Raw genomic sequence first — 20058 nt, 5'->3', positions numbered from 1 at the left:
AACTAAGTGATTTGTGATCACTTTCCCCTAGCTCATCACTAACCTCAAGATTATTAACTAGTGATTCTTCGTTGGCCAGAACAAAGTCAAGCAGATTGTTTCCTTTAGTTGGTTCTATCACAATATATACATAAATTTATATTATGCATGAATTGCGAACAACCAACACAAGCAACTCTTCAGGTCACTTGTTCTATCTAGGCTGGAATATTGCTGCACACTAACAGCACCTTTCAAGGCAGGTGAAATTACTGACCTAGAAAATGTACAGAGAACCTTCACGGCGCGCATAACTGAGATAAACCACCTCATTTACTGGGAGCGCTTGAGGTTCCTGAACCTGTACTCCCTAGAATGCAGGAGGGAGAGATACATGATTATATACACTTGGAAAATCCTAGAGGGACTAGTACCGAACTTGCACACGAAATTCACTCCCTACGAAAGCAAAAGACTTGGCAGACGATGCAACATCCCCCCAATGAAAAGCAGGGGTGTCACTAGCACGATAAGAGACAACACAATAAGTGTCAGGGGCCCAATACTGTTCAACTTCCTCCTAGCATACATCAGGGGGATTACCAATAGGCCCCTGGCTGTCTTCAAGGAGGCACTGGACAGGCACCTAAACTCAGTACCTGACCAGCCGGGTTGTGGTTCGTATGTTGGATTGCATGCAGCCCACAGTAATAACCTGGTTGATCTGGTCCTGATCCACCATGATGCCGGATCACAGACCGTTCCGCGGGGGCGTTGACCCCCGGAACTCTCTTCAGCTATACAGGATGTTAAACAAGCACAGTGGGAGTTGAATGATAGCTCTAGGCCTTTCATGTTGTAATCAACACATCATCAGGAGCTTGCAAAGTTGCAGAAATGAGTAATCTTTGCAAATTCATTCCTAGGGGCGCCTTACTGAGACTGAGGTTGAAGGGAAAACATTTAGTACACCGGGTACAACGAGTGTCTAGTGCCAGGCACAACGAGTGCCTAGTGCCAGGGAGATTAAGTATTACAGGAAACGGGGAAAAGTCAGGACATAAGCCACGGTAAATTAGTGATTAACTATCAAAATTAACATTGGTAAAATATTGGCTATCAAGATCATCAGTCGGACTTAAGAAATATGAAGGACTTTATATTCTGTATAAAGCTGTATCTAGCATTAGCTTTGGGAAAATTCCACATCAATTAAGGAAAACGAAACTCTAGGGCAAACTCGCCTAGTGGGTGAACACTGGTCGAGTCTCACAAGCAACGGGCCACCTCCCAGTTCCTTTTCGTGGAACCCTGACACGTAAAGCAATCCATTGCATTTACATAAGAATCTGGTTTCAGATTGTACACTACAGCCTCAATTATAAAAAAAAATTAAGCTAAAATAACCCATCACTTCCACTGAATAACGAGGTTAATCGCGTTTAATAATTGCAGATTCAAGAATATTTCTTTCTAGCATTGAATACTGGTGTTGAGTGATTCTGATATTTAAATATTTGCCTGACATATGATAGAGTACATCCTTGACACCCAATCCTGTACACACAACCTACGCCTTGTTTTGGAGAATTCTTGATCAGCATATTCTTAACAGTCCGTGAATTCTTAAAAAGCAACTTGTACATTGAGTCTCGAGCATTTGGCAGAACCGATAAATTCTCAGTGTAATGTAGAACATGCACATTATTGTTATGAAAAATTATTTTAGGTTCAGTCCTATGATAAGTTTTTCTACCTGCCAACAAAACAGTCTCTACAAACTCCTTAGGGTAACATAGCTTTGTAGCAATGTCAAATGTTTCCTAAATTTCCTCATCTAAGAACTCAGGGCTACACACACATCTAAAAACGGAAGTTTAAAGTCCACCTCTTTCTCTACTGTTAAGTTAATAGAGGGCACAAGAGAGTTAAGTCTCGGAGGTAACTCAGTCCATCATCAGAAGTGATTGTAGCAGTCTGCATACATAGTTTTAAGAGGAGGGGTGCAATAAGGCTGACTAGTTCAGGAGAGAGTAAATCTGGCAGTCTGGAAAAACATTGCTCTCTCTCTCTCTCTCTCTCTCTCTCTCTCTCTCTCTCTCTCTCTCTCTCTCTCTCTCTTTCTCTTTTTTTTTTTTTACACAGGGTTTGACAAGGTTAAGGATCCCTAGTTTTATTGACAAGCTATTTACAGGTTAAGGATTCCTAACTTTATTGGCAAGCTAAGAGCTGTTACCTACATCAGCTCATTTGAAAGCATTTTTATTGTTATGAGACATACAAGTAGGGAACAGGATGAAGTTGGAGCCATCTGTGGGCCAGCATTTTCATTTGATCAAATGACGTTATCTCGTTGACATCATTATGCTGTACGAATGTGTTCCATACTCGAGTCATCCTGGGTATGTATGATCTCAGATGGAGTGATGTTCTAGAGAAGGGTACAGCCAGAGTGAAGTTGCTGCTTTCTGCCCGTCTTGTGGCATAAAAGCTTGTTTCACGTTGTCCTCGAAGTGGATCCAAGTGTGGTACTTTGATAATATTGGCCTTATACATAACAGTAAGGCTACCCACATACCTCCTGTGTTGAAGGCTCTGCTGAAATGACAGATCTATCCAGGATGGGTCCAGACGAGATATGAGACGTCTTGCTCTGTTCTCTACTCTGTCAAGCAGTCGCAGATGAGAGGGGGAGGCAGGCAAACCAAGAAAGTGGAGCATACTCAAGGTGTGAGCGTACTTGTGCCTCGTACAGAATCTTGCAACCCCTACTGTCAAGCAGGTGCGAGATACGGCGAAGTGCTGTAAGCTTCCTGGCTGCCTTGTTTGCTAGATTTACAACATGGTTCTTCATGGTTAGTTTGGAGTCAAATTTCACCCCAAGGATATCAACTTCTTCTCCAGGTGCCAACACCCTCCCATTCATCCTTACTACTGCACCAGCATTACCATCATGATGCCTAGAGACGATCATCATTTGCGTTTATCAGGTGCAAATGTTACTTGCCATCTATTTCCCCAAGCTGGTGATTGATGTAGCTTAGAGCAGCTGGCATTTCTTCTCTTGGATAAGTGAATGTCAGTGTACAGTTATCTGATCTGCATATGCATGTGATTCTGGGATGAGATGAAGAAGGTCGTTGAAGTAGACATTCCATAACAATGGTCCCAGCACGCTTCCTTGTGGAACACTTGCCCCAATAGGATGCCTTGCTGATTCCGTTCCATTGAGAACTACACTTAGAGATCTACCATGAAGGTAATCACTGAGGAGACTGCGTAGAGCCTGCAATTCCCAGTGCTTGAAATTTTGCTAAGAGGCCCTGGTGCCACACCCGGTCGAAAGCACCAGCAATGTCCAGTGCTACCACACAGCTGACTTTGGGTTCATCCAGTGACTGGTGCCACTTAGTGGAGAGGTTTAACAACAGATTAGCAGCAGAGTAACCTTTCCTGAAGCCATATTGACGATCACAAAGTAGTGAGTGGTAGTCAAAACACTGTAATTTGTCTTGAGATTATTGTCTCAAGGATCTTACCAGTGATTGACAGGAGTGACACTGGTCTGTAGTTGTTGATTTCTGCTCTGCTCTTCTTTTTGTGAACAGGGACTAATCTTCATCAGAGTACAAAGCAAATTCTGGCCACAAAAGAGAGCGAAACACCAACGTCAAAGACCTGGGAGTGATCACGTCGGAGGATCTCACCTTCAAGAACCATAACATTGTATCAATCGCATGTGCTAGAAAAATGACTGGATGGATAATGAGAACCTTCAAAACTAGGGATGCCAAGCCCATGATGACACTCTTCAGGTCGCTTGTTCTATCTAGGCTGGAATATTGCTGCACACTAACAGCACCTTTCAAGGCAGGTGAAATTGCTGACGTAGATAATGTACAGAGAACCTTCATGGCGCACATAACGGAGATAAAACACCTCAGTTACTGGGAGCGCTTGAGGTTCCTGAACCTGTATTCCCTGGAACGCAGGCGGGAGAGATACATGATTATATACACCTGGAAAATCCTAGAGGGACTAGTACCGAACTTGCACACGAAAATCACTCACAACGAAAGCAAAAGACTTGGCGGTCGATGCAACATCCCCCCAATGAAAAGCAGGGGTGTCACTAGCACGTTAAAAGACCATACAATAAGTGTCAGGGGCCCGAGACTCTTCAACTGCCTCCCAGCATACATAAGGGGGATTACCAATAGACCCCTGGCAGTCTTCAAGCTGGCACTGGACAAGCACCTAAAGTCGGTACCTGACCAGCCAGGCTGTAGCTCGTACGTTGGTTTGCGTGCAGCCAGCAGTAACAGCCTGGTTGATCAGGCTCTGATCCACCAGGAGGCCTGGTCACAGACCGGGCCGCGGGGGCGTTGACCCCCGGAACTCTCTCCAGGTAAACTCCAGGTTGCCTCTTTCCATAGAGAGGGTCATTTACACTGTACTAGGCAGTGCTGAAAGATGCGAGTTAGAGGTGCTGCTAGCTGGTCTGCACATCTTCTCAACAATCTTGGGCTCAACTTGTCTGGGCCCACAGCCTTTTCTTGGTCAAGCGATTTAAGAAGGAAATGCACCTCCTCCTGCCTTATTCTCACCACTGACAGTTTTGACACAGTTCTTGCAGCTAGCCAATGAGGGTCCCTTGCTGGATCAGGAACTTGCATTTTGGTAGCAAAGTGTTCAGCAAAGAGGTCTGCCTTCTCTTGACTACTAGTAGAGGTGATCCCATCCTGTCGATTTAGAGGTGGAATGAGTTCATCAGGCAGATAACCTTGTCTGTCCTTGACCAGGGACCACCAGGTTTTGGAGCCTACTCTACCTGATGCTAGCTTTCTTTTTGTGTCCACCTCCCATTTAGCAATGGCCCACTTTTGAACGTCACCCATATGCCTACAGGCCTGCCTGTGCAAGTTCCTGTTATAGGTGGTAGGATGTCTCTTATACCTTCGCCATGCTTTGTACTTAGCAGTAGTAGCCTGTCTGCAACGAAAGCCAAACCAAGGCTGATCTGTAGGCTTCCTCACATATTGCCGTTGAGGAATGTGTTCTTGTTGTAGATTAAGGATGTATCCAGTGAAGGCTTTCACTTGGTTGTCAACATCCCCTTGGAGAAGAGCATTCCAATCGGTGGTGGCGAGCTCAGAGCAAAGGGCTGGCCAGTTACCTCTTTCCCATAGCCAGGTTGTGCGTGTGGACTCCTCACCTCGTTCTGTTGGGATCTTAAGTGTCGTAAAAACAGCCTTGTGGTCAGACGATCCAACGTAGCCAAGGGATTGACAAGTGACTATGCCTTCTGCCAGATCACTCACTACTGGGTCAAGGGAGGAGCCAGAAATATGAGTAGGGAAATCAACAAAGTTTCTCATGTCAAATACTGCAAGAAGGTCATCAAAGTCCCTCTGTATAAGGTGTTGGTTGAGGTCACCAACAATTATGATATGTTGACAGTTGTGTTGTAGCAGAAGGGAGTCAATATTTTCCATTAGGAAGTTGATGGGGTCTGCATGTTGCCACTGAGGTCTGTACATTGCACATGCTAGTACAGAGGTACTAGTGTTTATGCAGAGCTTGAAGAACATCATTTTAAGATGTGTAGGGGTGGCAACATCAAAGTGCTGGGCATGAACACTTTTAGAAAAGCACACAGCAACACCTCCTCTCTCCTCTCTCTCTCTCTCTCTCTCTCTCTCTCTCTCTCTCTCTCTCTCTCTCTCTCTCTCTCTCTCTCTCTCTCTCTCTCTTTCTCTCCTTCTCTCTCTCCTCTTTATCTTTCTCTCTTTTTTTCTCTCTTTTTTTCTCTCTCCCCTCTTCCTCTCTCTCTCTCTCTCTCTCTCTCTCTCTCTCTCTCTCTCTCTCTCTCTCTCTCTCTACCTTTTTCTCTATCTCTCCCTCCCTCAGCCAGTAGACTCGCTACCCTCCTCTAACCCAGTCCTTCCCGCTTTCTCTCCTGATCTCTCTCTCTATCCCTCTCTCTCACTATCCCTCTCTCTCACTATCTCTATCTCTCCCACAGCCTTTCCCCCCACCCTCCTCTCTCGCTCTCTCCCACAGTCCTTGTCCCCAACCCTCCTCTCTTTCTATCTCTCTCTAGCCTTCTCTCTCTAGCCTTCTCTCTCCCTCTCCTTTCTATCTTTCTCTCTCCCCTCCTTCGCATTTCTATCTCTCATAGCCTTTTTCCCTCACCCTCCTCTCTCTCTCTCTCTCTCTCTCTCTCTCTCTCTCTCTCCCATAGTCCTATCCCCCACCCTCCTCTTTATCTGTCTATCTCTAGGCTTCTCTCTCCCTCTCCCTCTTTCTATCTTTCCCCTCTTTCTATCTTTCTCTCTCCCCTCCCTCGCATTTCTCTCTCTCGTAGCCTTTTCCCTCACCTTCCTCTCTCTCTCTCTCTCTCTCTCTCCCTCGTTCTACCCTTTCTTTCCCCCCACTCATTTCTCTCTCTTACTCCCCTAGTTTTATCCCTCACCCCCATCCTCCCTCCACTCTTTCCCTCTTTCTACCCTTTCTCCCTCCCCCTCTTATTCTCTCTCTCTCTCCTCTAGCCTTCTCCCCCCGCCCACACACACACCCTGAAAATACATAATCTTCTCTCTGTAGTGAAATACATAAGCTTCTTTCTGTTGTAAGACAAAAAAAAAATGGGTGGCCCTAGAGGGCGGGAAACCAGAGATCTGGTGGACGAACCAGGGAGGAAAGATTGGGAGTTAGAGCTCCAAAAAAGGGAGGAAGAGTAGGGAAGGAAGATAGAAGAGCTTGGCAAGATAATGGAGGAGAGGATAGCTGAAGATTGCAGGAAGTGGGAGCTACAAGTATTAGCAGCAGAAGCTAGGATACAGTGCTTAGAAGAGAAACTAAAAAACCTAAAATAGATTAGTGAGACAAATGATAATTCAGATGCAACATCAGGAAATTCTATGTCAGGCACAGACAAGGGGACGGTAAGAAACAAAGGAGATATGCTGTGGTCAGACCCATGTGTGGTCAGGGAAAAGACGAGGAGCACACTAAGATCAAATGACAGGTCTGAAGACAATGAAGGTATGTTATATGCAGAGACTGCAACAGCCAACTGCAGTAGCAAGGAACAGCTGATCATGAAAGACAGTTCACTGAGCATAGAAGTTAGGACAGGGATTGAAGGCAAGAACATTTCAATGAAAGGAACTAAAACACCTCAGAGGATGCAAATGGAGACTCAGTGGGAGGAGGAAAGGGAGAGGTCAGTTTTTTGTCTATGAGCTCCAAGAAGCCAAAGGGGACAACTTCGAAGAAATAAAACAGGAGGAGGAAAAAATGATTGAAGCAATCATGAAAACAATAGGTGAGGGCGATATGACCCAGGTGACAAATTTTCGGAGAATTGGGTGGTTTGCGAGTGGAAGGAAAAGGCCTGTCAAAGTAATTTTCAAGGAAGAATCAGCTCGAACCAGGATCCTGCAAGAGAAAGCATGGCTGAGGGACAAACTGGGGTACCAGAGAGTGTACCTCGATCGCGACAGAACACAAGAAGAAAGGACTACACTGAAAGAGAGGGTACAGAGGTGCAAGGAGGAACGAGAGGCAATGATGAAGATGAGCCGGACCCAGACACAGGAGGAAGGGCAAACACACCCCGCAGAAACTCCCGCAGAAGGATCCCAACCACGACAATCCCAATGCAACTGAACAATCTAAACCAGAACCCACACACTGTTCCCTCTGCCACAAACCCCCACATCACAAACCTCACCCCAATAGCTGCTCCCTATGGGCATTCTGACCCCACCCCTTCATCACAAACCCCACCCACACTACAGCCCCCCATAGGCCCCCACCAAGGCTCTCACTCCCCCAACCCCAATATTCCCCCAGGACCACAGTGATAGAAAAGAAGTTGAAGGTTTGGTACACAAATGTGGACAGAAAAACGAATAAATATGAGGAGTGGCACAAAAGAATCAGTGAGAAATCCCCAGACATCATAGCAGTCACAGAAATAAAACTCGCTGAGAAAATAACAGATGCAATCTTCCCACTGGGATATCAGATCCTCAGGAAAGATAAAAGGAGTAGAGGGGGAGGAGGGGTTGCACTGCTCATAAAAAACCGATGGGGATTTGAGGAAATGGAAGGCATGGACATGATTGGAGAAAGGGAATACATATTAGGTACAATTCAGTCTCGAGAACATAAAGTAGTCATTGGAGTGATGTATAACCCACCACAGAACTGCAGGAGGCCAAGAGATGAGTACGAATAAAAAAACAGAGCAATGGTGGACACACTGGCTGAGGTGGCAGGAAGAGCTCACTCGAGCAGAGCAAAGTTATTGGTAATGGGCGATTTCAACCACAGGGAGATCGACTAGGGAAACCTGGAGCCACATGGGGGTCCCAAAACATGGAGAGCCAAGATGATGGATGTGGTACTTGAAAAACTCGTGCATCAACATGTCAGGGAGACTACCAGAGAGAGAGAGAGAGAGGGGAGGATGAGCCAGCAAGACTGGATCTTGTGTTCACCCTGAGCAGTTCAGACATTGAGGACATCACTTACAAGAGGCCTGTTGGAGCTAGCGATCACGTGGTTCTGAGTTTTGATTATATAGTAGAGTTACAAGCGGAGAAGGCAACAGGAATTGAATGGAAAAAGCCAAACTATAAAAGGGGGGACTACACAGGTATGAGGAACTTCCTGCAGGAGGTTCAGTGGGACAGAGAACTGGTAGGAAAAATCAGTGAACGAGATGATGGAATATGTAACAACAAAGTGCAGATGAAAGGTTTGTTCCCAAGGGGAATAGAAATAATAGGAAGACTAAAGTGAGTCCTTGGTTTACCCAAAGGTGTAGGGAGGCAAAAACTAAGTGAAGTAGAGAATGGAAAAGGTACAGGAGGCAAAGGACCCAGGAAAATAAGGAGATTAGAAGAAGTCAGAAACAAGTATGTACAGATAAGGAGGGAGGCCCAGCGATAGTACGAAAGCGACATAGCAGCGAAAGTCAAGTCTGACCCAAAACTGCTGTATAGCCACATTAGGAGGAAGACAACAGTCAAAGACCAGGTGATAAGGCTGAGGAAAGAAGGTGGAGAACTCACAAGAAACAATCAAGAATATGTGAGGAGCTCAACATGAGATTTAAGGAAGTTTTACAGTGGAGACATGAAGGCCTCTGGGGGGACAGAACAGAGGGGGACACCAGCAAGGAATATACCAACAAATGTTGGATGACATACAAATGAGGAGGAGGTGAAGAAGCTGCTAAGGGACATCGATACCTCAAAGGCAATGGGACCGGACATCTCCCCATGGGTCCTTAGAGAGGGAGCAGATATGCTGTGTGTTCCACTTACCATAATCTTCAACACATCCCTGGAAACTGGGCAACTACCTGAGGTATGGAAGACGTCTAATATAGTTCCCATTTTTTAAAAAAGGAGACAGAAAAAAGATACTAAACTATAGACCTGTGTCACTGGCTTGTATAGTATGCAAAGTTATGGAGAAGATTATCAGGAGGAGAGTGGTGGAGCACCTGGAACGGAACAAGAGTATAAATGCCAACAAGCATGGATTCATGGAAGGCAAATCCTGTGTCACAAACCTCCTGGAGTTTTATGATAAAGTAACAGAAGTAAGACAAAAGAGAGAGGGGTGGGTTGATTGCATCTTCTTGGACTGCAAGAAGGCCTTTGACACAGTTCCTCACAAGAGATTAGTGCAGAAGCTAGAGGATCAGGCGCATATAACAGGAAGGGCACTGCAATGGATCAGAGAATACCTGACAGGGAGGCAACAACGAGTCATGGTGCGTGATGAGGTATCACAGTGGGCACCTGTGACGAGCGGGGTCCCACAGGGGTCGGTCCTAGGACCAGTGCTATTTTTGGTATATGTGAACGATATGACGGAAGGGTTAGACTCAGAAGTGTCCTTGTTCGCAGATGTGAAGTTAATGAGGAGAATTAAATCAGATGAGGATCAGGCAGGACTTCAAAGAGACCTGGACAGATTAGACATCTGGTCCAGCAACTGGCTTCTCGAATTTAACCCCGCCAAATGCAAAGTTATGAAAATAGGGGAAGGGCACAGAAGACCTCAGACGGAGTATAGGCTAGGTGGCCAAAGACTGCAAACCTCGCTCAAGGAGAAAGATTTTGGGGTGAGTATAACACCGAGCATGTCTCCGGAAGCACACATCAACCAGATAACTGCTGCAGCATATGGGCACCTGGCAAACCTGAGAACAGCATTCCGATACCTTAGTAAGGAATTGTTCAAGACACTGTACACTGTGTTCGTCACTCCCTTACTGGAGTATGCAGCACCTGTTTGGAACCCGTACTTGATCCAGCACGTCAAGAAATTAGAGAAAGTGAAAAGGTTTGTGACAAGGTTAGTTCCAGAGCTAAGGGAAATGCCCTATAAAGAAAGGTTAAGGGAAATCGGCCTGACGACACTGGAGGACAGGAGGGTCAGGGGAGACATGATAACGACATATAAAATACTGCGTGGAATAGACAAGGTGGACAAAGACAGGATGTTCCAGGGAGGGGACACAGAAACAAGAGGTTACAATTGGAAGTTTAAGACTCAGATGAGTCAAAGGGATGTTAGGAAGTATTTCTTCAGTCATAGAGTTGTCAGGCAGTGGAATAGCCTAGAAAGTGACGTAGTGGAGGCGGAAACCATACATAATTTTAAGACGAGGTTTGATAAAGCGCATGGAGCAGGGAGAGAGAGGACCCAGTAGCAACCGGTGAAGAGGTGGGGCCAGGAGCTAAGATTCGAGCCCTGCAACCACAAATACATGAGTACAAATAGGTGAGTACACACTCTCTCTTGCTGTTTCCCTCTCCAACTCTCCTACTGTCTCGCTCTCCCACTCTCTCACTCTCACACTCTTACTGTCTCAGTAAGAGTGTGACAAGGTTAAGGATCCCTAGCTTTATTGACAAGCTATTTACAGGTTAAGGATTCCTAACTTTATTGGCAAGCTAAGAGCTGTTTCCTACATCAGCTCATTTGAAAGCATTTTTATTGTTATGAGACATACAAGCAGGGAACAGGATGAAATTGGAGCCATCTGTGGGCCAGCATTTTCATTTGATCAACTGACTTTATCTCGTTGACATCATTATGCTGTACGAATGTGTTCCATACTCGAGTCATCCTGGGTATATATGATCAAGGTTTGGGGGCCTATAAATCACACCCAAAATTAATTTGTCATGTCCCTCGAGAAACTGTAGCGAAACAGATTCTGTGTTCGATGTTTCTAATCTTATATCATGTCTAAGACAACAATTTAAATTTTTTGTCTGACATACATCGCCACACCACCACCCTTCCTGCTGACCCTATCAGTGTGGAATAGTTTATAACCCTGTATGTTGCATTCAGAAGGCATTTCTCTATCTTTCAGGTTGAACTAGGTCTCTGTTATACCAATAATATCTATATTACCTACACTTTCAAGTAATCTTAGCTCATCTATCTTATTTCTTAGACTCCTACTATTTGTATAGTAAACCTTAAGGGAGCTAGTCACTCGTTGCCCACTACTATCCCTCTTTGTTTGTTGATCAATTGATTTGCCATTACTAGCAACTTTATTCTGAATATTGTCTTTTAAACATATCCCTGAGGTATCCCGGTAATAACTGCTGTTTTTAACCCTAATGCTGCAGCCTGATTGTTTCCCACAAACACCCATACCTCTATAATCTGTCAGTTTAAATTCCTAGACAAGTCATTAATTACCCTCTCAGTTGAATTGGCTAATGCAACCACTCCATCCCCAGAGAGATGAACCCCATCCCTTGCATACATATCACGTTTGCCAAAGAATAGGTCCCAGTTATCAATGAATGGGATTGCAAGTTCCTTGCAGTACCTGTCTAGCCAGCAATTTATACCAATTGCCCTAGACATCCATTCATTGCCCACTCCCTTTCTAGGCAAGATGCCACATATGACTGGGATCCCTTCCTTAGACCTAACTACTTCTATGGCTGACCTGTACTTATCCAGCAGTTCCTCTCTCCTACCCTTCCCAATGTCATTACCTCCAGCACTAAGACAGATAATGGGCTTGTTCCCATTACCTGCCATAATATTATCCAACCTGCTGACTATGTCACCAACACCAGCTCCAGGAAGACACACTCTCTGTCTGACCTTTCTGTCTCTGTTACAAAATGCACGGTCCATATATCTTACCTGAGAACCACCTACTATTAAAATATTCTTACCTTGATTAGCAGGGATATAATTGGTACCTTCAACCTCACTAACCACTGAAGTGCACTCGACTTGGAGAACAGAGAATCTATTTCCTACCTTCACATCTTCTCTATTAACTCTCCTCATCTTCCTTCTTCCTGAACTGTGATCCACTTGCCACTTAGAGCGGCTGCCACTATCACTGCTGGTGACCATTCCTTCCTTACCAGCTAAATCCTTCTCACACTCACTCCCAAACTCATCTATGCGAAGCTTCAGCTTCCTATTTTCCTCTTGAAGAAGTAGAATCTCCTTCTTCAACACTTGAACCTGAGATTCTAAAACACTACAACAAGCCATGGTGCTTGGTAACAGCCTGGTCCAGAACTGGCTTCTCGATTTCAACCCCACCAAGTGCAAAGTCATGTAGATTGGGGAAGGGCAAAGAAGACTGCAGAAGTACTGCAGTAGTGTTATACTCGCTCAAGGGTGAGTATAACACCGGGCATATCTCCTGAGGTGCACATCAACCAAGTAACTGCTGCAGCATACAGGCGCCTAGCAAACCGACATCTTAATAAGGAATCATTTAGGACCCTGTACACCATGTACGTTAGGTCCATATTGGAGTATGCATCACCAATTTGGAACCCACACCTAGCCAAGCATGTAAGGAAATTAGAGAAAGTGGAAAGATTTGCAACAAGACTAGTCCCAGATCTAAGGGGAATATCCTATGGGGAGAGGTTAAGGGAAATCGACCTGACGACACTGGAGGACAGGAGAGATGGGGGGGATATGATGACATAAAATGCTGAGAGGAATCGACAAGGTGGACAGAGACAGGATATTAATCACAGGGATGTTAGGAAGTATTCATTCACAGAGTTGTCAGGAATAGTCTGGGAAGGAATAGTCTGGGAAGAGATGTATTGGAGACAGGATCCATACAGTGCTTTAGGAAGAGGTATGATAAAGCTTATGGAGCACGAAGAGTGGCCCAGTAGCAAACAGTGAAGAGGCGAGGTCAGAAGCTGCGACTCGACTCCTACAAGCACACATGCACACACACTTACACAAAAAGCTGGTGGTAATTAGCATATAACAAAACTTGGATCCCAGAAAGTAGGATGAAAAGAGGCAGGGAAACCGAGGGAAATTGGTCTCAGATTGAACTATGGGCAGCATGGCTCAAGAAAATGATGGGAAAAATATGGAGAGGATGGCTAAACAAGTTTAACTCCTCAATGATTGAGAGGATGGCTGAAGAGATCATGAAGTGGGATCAACGAGCTGAAGCTGCAGAGGCTAGGAAACATAGCCTAAAAGAGGATCTGAAAATACTGAAGCAGGATATAGAGGCACAAAACCAAAGGGAATGGTGTTGGGAACAGAAACATCATTGGACAGTGAGGAGACTGAAGGAAAGGAAAGAAATAAGGCATTTTCAGAAATGTTAACATGCCATATTTAGGTCAAGGACATGTTAAGGGAAGCAACAATGGAGATGCTTGAATCAGACCCAGAGATACAAAGGGAAAGGAAATGGAAAGAGAAGAGTTAGAGTCATTAATTACTAATGGGCTTCAGGAGATTGAAAGGAGGACACACAAAGAAAGATGACATGGAGTATTATGAACACAGGTAAAGAATGACCTGTGACCTGGTTGTAATGGGTAGGAGCAAAACAAACTCTGCAGTAATATTTAACTTGTATTTCCTTCACCAAATATATAGCTATATACACTTATGTACACTATATACAGGAGTTGATTATATGTGTACCATGGTGACAAAGACTGGCAAGCAGAACCCAGAGAGAGAAAACACCATACTCAACCATCTGCTATATGAGTCTGGCAAATACTGACCACGAGTGATACCACGTCACCTCAGCACTTGGCAGGCCCGCTTGTGATTGGACAATAAACCGAGGTACTGATTTAACGATGGGTACCTGTATTGTTAAACCATTAACACCTGGTTTGCTGGTTGAGAGGCAGCCTATATGGGAGTGTGTGTATAGGCCGAATAAAATGTAACATACTCTTTGCATGCCACATGAAATTATCATCAAACATACAAAAGGGGATGATAAGACTGAGCTGACAAATTTTAAGAGAACTGGTGGATATTCGAAGGGGACATTTATAACTGAAATAGCAGGAAACAGGATCTTGTAGCAGAAACCACAGTTAAAGAACCCTCAGCTATACAAGCTGGCTTACCTGAACAGCAACAGAACACAAAATAACAGAAGAAACTGAGTGAGAGGATACAAAAATGTAAGGAATACGGGAACTAGGGACACAGTGGACAATGAGAGGCTAGCAAGCCTAGACTTGGGAGAACCACCAATAACAACCATCCAACCCCTGCCACCCCTCCACAACCCAACACAACTCAAAACAAACAACAACCTGCACCCACAGTCCTCCCCCACCCGCAGCACAAACACCATCTTCACAGCAGCCTTCAGTAGTGTCATGCCCTGCCTCCTACTCTCCCAGCTCGCATCCACCCCCCCAGCCTTATGTAATACAGTACTGGAAAAAAAAAGCTGAAAGTATGGTACACCAAAGCAGACAGAATAACAAATAAGTGTGAGGAGTGGCATGAACGAATCACAGAAACATCCCCAACGTCATGGCAATCACTGAAACGAAGGTCATGGGAATGTTACCAGATGTAATCTTCCTGACTGGATATCACATCCAAAACAGAGAGGGAGGAGAAGTTGCTCTCCTCATCAAAAACCAGTGGAGTTTTGAGGAAATGGGAGATATGGACAGATGGGAAACAAGTGACTACATAGGAACTCTTCAAACTAAGGACCCCAAGGTGGGGATTGCAGTTATGTACAACCTACCACAGAATAGCAAGAGACCAAAACAAGAGTATAATGAGAACAACAACGTAATGTTTGACACACTAGCTGAGTTGGCAGAAGGGTAGGTCAAAGTTACTAGTTATTGGGGATTTCAAACACAAGATCAACTGCGAAAACTTGGAGCCACCTGGGAGACTAGAAATGTAGAGGGCTAGATGCTGGAGGCAGTACTGGAAAACGTCATGCACCTACAAGTTAGAACACAGCCAGAGAGAGGAGAGAACGAGCCAGTAAATCTAAACCTAGTATCACCTTGAGCTAGCTGTTTCAACATTGGAGATATTACATATCAAAGGCCCCGCGGCACTAGTGATCACGAGGTCCCGAGTTTCACATACATAGTAGAGTTTACAGTTTATCTGGAGAGAGTTCCGGGGGTCAACGCCCCCGCGGCCCGGTCTGTGACCAGGCCTCCTTAGGTCATTGTCCCAGGATGCGACCCACGCCAGTCGACTAACACCCAGGTACCCCATTTTACTGATGGGGAACATAGACAACAGGTGGAAAGAAACACGTCCAATGTTTCTACTCTGGCTGGGAATCGAACCCAGGCCCTCACCGTGTGAAGCGAGAGCGTTAATCACCAGGCCACCAGAGCCCGAAACAGAGAGCGAAACAGCACAGGTAGGATGGAAGAAGCCAAACTTCGTAAGGGGGAACTACACAGGTATGAGGAAATTCCTGCACGTGGTGCAGTGGGGAAAAGAACTAGAGGGAAAGACAGGATATGAAACGATGGAACATGTGATCACAAATTGCAGGACGGCACAAAAGAAGAATTTTTGTACTCAAGGGCAACAAAAGCAATGGGAATACCCAACTGAGATCATGGTTCATCCAGAGGTGTAGAGAAGCCAAAGCTAAACGCACTAGAACATGAGAAAAGTATAGAAAGCAAAGGACCCAGGAAAATAAGGAGCTGAGCTGAAGTATCAGAAACGAATATGCATGCTTAAGGAGGGAGGCACAGCGGCAATATGAGAATGATATACCCAAATCTGACCCAAAACTGTTATACAACCACATCAGAAAGAAAATAACAGGCAAAGATCAGTTAATCAGGCTGTGGAAGGAAGGAGAGGGGCTCATAATAAATGACCAGGAATTATGTGAAGAGCTCAGCAAGAGATTTAGGGAGGTATTCTCAGTGGAGACAGCAAGGCTTCCGGCAAACCGAGGTGGGAGAGAACACAAGTGCTGGACACACTATCGAGGAGGAGGTCATGAAATTGCTATGCGAACTACGTACCTCGAAGGCAGTGGGCCCAGATAACATTGCACCATGGGTCCTGAGGGAGCCGAGTCACTGTATGTGCCACTAACAACAATCTTTATAACTTCTGAAACGGGGCAACTACCAGGGGTGTGGAAAACAGCAAATGCAGTCCCAGTTTTAAAGAAGGGAAACAGATCAGTGTCACTGACATGTGTAGATGTGTAGTAGGTAAAGTCATGGCGAAGATTATCACAACAGTGGTGTAGTACCTATTAGGGAATGAACTTATACACGATAACTAGCACGGTTTCATGAATGGGAAATCATGGGTCACAAATTTACTGAGTTATGCAACAATATAACAGAAGAAAGAAGATAGGGCGAGAGAGAGAGAGAGAGAGAGGAGAGAGAGAGAGAGAGAGAGAGAGAGAGAGAGAGAGAGAGAGAGAGAGAGAGAGAGAGAGAGAGAGAGAGAGAGATGGGGGTAGACTACATTTTCTTGGACTGTAAGAAGGCTTTCGATTCAGTTCCTTACAAGAGAGTGGTACAAAAATTAGAAGAGGAGGTAGTTATAGCAGGAAAAGCACTGTTATGGGTCATGGAATACCTGACAGGAAGGAAACAGCGAGTGATAGTACGTGACAAAGTGTCAGAGTGCATGTGTCTAACGGGATTCCACAAAGGTCAGTCCTAGAACAGGTGCTGTTTCTGATATATGTGGATGGCATGATGGAAGGGACAGATTCAGAGGTTTCCCTCTTTGCAGACGACATGAAACTAATGAGGAGAATTTAAGCAGACGAAAATCAGGTAGGACTACAAAGGGGGCTGGACAGGTTGCAATCCTGATCCGACAAATGGATCCTGGAGTTTAACCCCAAAAGTCATGGAGTAAATGCTTGGGGGTCAACTTTGCAAATCTCACTCAGGTAAAAGAATATGGGAAGGGCGGGGGTGAACATCACACAGAACACATTCAAAGAGGCACATATCAACCAAATAATTGCTGCAACATATGGGCCACTGACAAACCTGAGAATAGCATCTAAATATGGAGCCATTTACGACGGTATACACCGTGTAGGCCAGGCCCAACATGTTAGGGACAAATAGCACCAGTATGGAACCCCCACCTGGTCAAACATGTCAAGAATTTAGAGAAAGTGGAAAGGTTTGCAACTAGACTAGTCCCAGAACTAAGGGGTATGTCCAGTGAGGAGAGGTTAAGGGAACTCATCCTGACGACACTGGAGAAAGGAGGGATAAGGGAACATGAAAATGATGTATAAAATACTGAGAGGAATTTGACAAGGTGGATAGGGATAGAATGTTTCCTAGATGGAACACAGGAACAAGGGGGACACAAATGGAAGTGGAAAGCTCAGATGAGTCCCAGGGATGGAAGTATTTTTTAGCACTAGAGTTGTCAGGAAGTGGAACAGTATGGAGAGAGATGTAGTGGAGGCAGGATCTGTATATAGCTTCATGGAGAGGTACGACAAGGCTCTGAGAGCAGAGAGGGGCCTCCCTGGACATCTTAGCAATCACAGAGACAAAGCCCACGAAAGTGATAACAGACCCAGTCTTCCCATCTTGTTATCAGATCCTGAGGAAAGATTTGGTGAAAGGGGGGGGGGGAAGAGGAGCTGCACTGTTCATCAAAAACCAATGGAGTTTTGAGGAGAAGGGAGGACTAGTCAGAGGAGTAGTGGATGACTACATAGTAGGAACACTTCATACTGGGGGACCAAAAGTGATGACAGCAATGATGTACAACCCACCACCAAACAGCAGGAATATGATGAGAGCAACAGAGTGATGGTGAACACACTAGCCGAGGTTACCGGAAGAGCCCACATGATCAAGGCCACATGGGGGACCAGAGACATGGAGGGCCAAGATGCTGGAGGCGGTACTGGATAACTTCATGTACCAAACTGTTAGGGACACAACCAGAGAGAGAGAGAGAGAGAGAGAGAGAGAGAGGATGCTATGAACTAGCAAGGCTGAACCTCATATTCACCTTGAGCAGTTCAGACATAGGGGATATCACACACGAGAGGCCCCTAGGCTCTAGTAATCATGTGGTCTTGAATTTCGAATATATAATAGAAGTGAAGCAGCACGAGAAGGATGAGAGAAGCCAAACTTCCAAAAATGGGACTACACATGTATGAGGCAATTCTTACATGCGTTGCAGTGGATAAGCGAGTTAGAAAGACAAACGACGTGATGGAACACTTAACCACAAAGTGCTGGGAGGCAGTGGAGAAGTTTGCACTAAGGGGCAACAGAAACAACGGGAAGACCAGAGTGAGCTAATGGTTCACCGGGAGGTGTGTAGAGGCCTAAGCCAAGTGTATTGGAGTATGGAAAATGTATAGAAGGCAAAGGACCCAGGAAAACAGGGTATTGACCCGATGAGCCAGTAATGAATACTCATAGATAAGGAGAGACGCTCAGCGTGTGACCCTAAGTTGTTATACAACCACATCAGGAGGAAAACAACAGTCAAGGGCCAGGTAAACAGCCTGAGGAAGGTAGGAGGGGAGCTCACAGGGAACGACTAGGAAGTATGTGATTCAGGGAGGTATTCACAGTGGAGACAAAGAGACTTCCAGAAAACCAGTGGGTTAGTGTGCAACAGCAAGTGCTGGACACCCTTCACACAACTGAGGAGGAAGTGAAGAAACTGCCAGGAAAACTAGATACCTTGAAGGTGGTGGACCCAAATAATTTCTCTTCTTGGGTCCTGAGAGAGGGAGCAGATGCACTGAGAGTGACACTAACAACAATCTTCAACAAATCTATCGAAACAGGGTAACTGCCTGAGGTGTGGAAGACAGCAAATGTAGTCCCAATTTTTAAGAAAGGAGATAGACAGGCTACACTGACATGTGTCGCTGACATGTGTTGTATGTATAGTTATGGAGAAGATTATCTTAAAAAGAGTGGTGGAGCACCTAGAAAAGATTGGACTCATACATGACAACCAACACGGCTTCAATGAAGAGAAATCCTGCATCACAAACCTATTGAAGTTCTATGACAAGGTAACAGAAGTAAGACAGGAGATAGAGGGATGTCGGTAGAAGTCGAAGTGTGAGAGTGGTGCATGTGTCGAGTGGGTTTCACAGCGGCCAGTCCTTGGTCCGGTGCACTTTCATGCATAAGTGAATGATATGACAGAAGATATATAGTCAGAGGTGTCCCTGCTTGCAAACGATGTAAATCTAATGATGAGAATACAAGCGGACGAGGATCAGGTAAACGTACAAGGGGATCTGGACAGGTTGCAAGCCTGGTCCGTCAAATTGCTCCTGTAGTTTAACCCCAGCAAGTGCAAAGTTATGAAGCTTGAAGAAGGACAAATGAGACTGCAGATGGCGTACAGCCTATGAGGTCAGAGATTGAAAAACTCACTCAAGGAAAAGGATCTTGGGGTGAGCATCATACCGACCACATCTCCTGAGGCACACATTAACCAAATAACTGCTGCAGCAAACGGGCGCCTACCAAACCTGAGAAAAGAGTTTTGACATCTAATTAAGGAGTCATTGGAGTATGCAGAGCCAGTATGGAACCCATACATGGTCAAAAACGTCAAGAAATTAGAGAAAGTGCAAACGTTGGCAACAAGACTAGTCCCGGAGCTGAGGGGATTGTCCTAAGAGGAGAGGTTAAGAGAACTCGACCTGACGACACTGAAGGAAAGAAGGGATAGGGGAGGGGGCATAACGACATATAAAATACTGAAAGG

Source organism: Cherax quadricarinatus, chromosome 79, assembly GCF_038502225.1.
Source record: "Cherax quadricarinatus isolate ZL_2023a chromosome 79, ASM3850222v1, whole genome shotgun sequence".
NCBI classification, from domain to species: Eukaryota; Metazoa; Arthropoda; class Malacostraca; order Decapoda; family Parastacidae; genus Cherax; species Cherax quadricarinatus.
The sequence above is the reverse complement of the archived record's forward strand: the minus strand, read 5'-3'. Positions refer to the sequence as shown.